The 1,289-nt window shown below is 52.1% G+C and overlaps 5 non-coding genes across 5 annotated transcripts, besides 1 other annotated feature; all 5 read right to left on the bottom strand.

The window, feature by feature from the left end:
• The first annotated feature begins 506 nt into the window (after positions 1-506).
• Positions 507-542: a microsatellite.
• A 26-nt stretch (positions 543-568) lies between these two features.
• Tc00.1047053450899.10 lies at positions 569-648 on the bottom strand. Its single transcript, XR_008254551.1, has one exon. It is a non-coding gene; the product is annotated as a C/D small nucleolar RNA (snoRNA), TB9C2C6 (small nucleolar RNA).
• Positions 649-770: 122 nt separating this feature from the next.
• Tc00.1047053450899.20 lies at positions 771-866 on the bottom strand. The gene has a single exon (XR_008254552.1). It is a non-coding gene; the product is annotated as a C/D small nucleolar RNA (snoRNA), TB9C2C5 (small nucleolar RNA).
• Positions 867-922: 56 nt separating this feature from the next.
• Positions 923-997, bottom strand: Tc00.1047053450899.30. Its single transcript, XR_008254553.1, has one exon. It is a non-coding gene; the product is annotated as a C/D small nucleolar RNA (snoRNA), TB9C2C4 (small nucleolar RNA).
• A 70-nt stretch (positions 998-1,067) lies between these two features.
• Tc00.1047053450899.40 lies at positions 1,068-1,164 on the bottom strand. Its single transcript, XR_008254554.1, has one exon. It is a non-coding gene; the product is annotated as a C/D small nucleolar RNA (snoRNA), TB9C2C3 (small nucleolar RNA).
• Positions 1,165-1,201: 37 nt separating this feature from the next.
• On the bottom strand, positions 1,202-1,286 carry Tc00.1047053450899.50. Its single transcript, XR_008254555.1, has one exon. It is a non-coding gene; the product is annotated as a C/D small nucleolar RNA (snoRNA), TB9C2C2 (small nucleolar RNA).
• Between the last annotated feature and the right edge of the window lie 3 nt (positions 1,287-1,289).

A 1,289-nucleotide genomic window follows, 5' to 3' on the forward strand; every position in this document is an offset into this window, starting at 1 on the left:
CACTCGCGCAAAGCAGGCGCCCAGCAAGGGGATCCTGGTCACTCTTCGGCTGCTGAAGGTCTTCTCCGGAATCCCGGCTCGACCAGCGTGAATGAGTTGCAGGAATATAAGGCCACCCTTTTTGTGTACCGCATCCACGATCTTTCTCCACTCCTCAATCTGCGCATCGGAGTAAATGCCAGGCTCCGTGAGGAACCCAGTGTAGTTTGGCTGGACCATCGTCGCCTCGGCAATGATAAGACCTGCAGATGCCCGGTCTTCGTAGTACTTCAGCATCGATTCCGTCCTTGGTACATGACCATCTTCTGTTGCCTGGCAACGCGTCAAGGGAGCCATAATAATCCGATTACGAAGTGTGTAGCGCCCCAATTTGAGGGGCCGCAGAAGTTCGGGGAACGTCGCCATGAAAAATAAACAATTTAGATCCCAAGAAATTAAAAATAATATTACCACAAACGGCACAAGTCTACAGAAGGAAAGAGTGAAAAAAAAAAAAACAGCTAATTACGCACAAACAAACACACACACGCACACACAAACGCTCGCGTGTCGCCATGGAACGGCACTCTGCGTCAGCAACACGATTTGCGTCACGGCATGTACTCAGATGTTGCTGTTAATTGATCGGTTTTGGGTGCTCATCGTCCGCAGCCGTGCACACGAGGTACCCGCGGCGACACGGAGGGAGTGGGGTGCATGGGGATGCTGAGTCCCGAGAAGTGTGCCGGGCGGGCGGTAGGCAACAGGCGAGGTCCCAGCTCGCACGCCGCTATACATCAGGTCGGAGCGAAAGATTGAGTTCACGGATGTCTCGGCACGCATCGTTTTCGTCACGCCACACGGCGTCGGAAACTCTGTCATCACATTCGCGGCAAATCGGAATTCTGCAGCAGGTGGCTGGAAAAAGGGGAGGAGTTGACGATAATCTCAGTGCAGGTCTGTGTTAGGCTGTCCTCACGCAAAATCGGTGCAATTGAACATCTTCTGCATCACAAGCAGCCTTGCGTTGCATTAGGCAAAAAAAAAAAAAAGCAGGAAGGGGGGAGGGTTAGGAAAAAGATCCGGCAGCCATCAGACCCGAAAGGTGATAATGCGTTGAATAGATCGTCATTGATCGCGTCCGAGATTGCTTGAAAAATCAACAAATTTCCATCACTGGCACACAGGCATGGCACCACTCCGACACACCTCCCCGTGATTCCCCGCTCAGAAGTCAAACAGACAAAGCGTGCATGTATCAGCATCGTCGCTCAGCTGAAACACGGATTCGACAAATTCATCAACGCGTG

The sequence above is a fragment of the Trypanosoma cruzi genome (assembly GCF_000209065.1).
Source record: "Trypanosoma cruzi strain CL Brener chromosome Unknown tcruzi_1047053450899, whole genome shotgun sequence".
Taxonomy (NCBI): Eukaryota; Euglenozoa; class Kinetoplastea; order Trypanosomatida; family Trypanosomatidae; genus Trypanosoma; species Trypanosoma cruzi.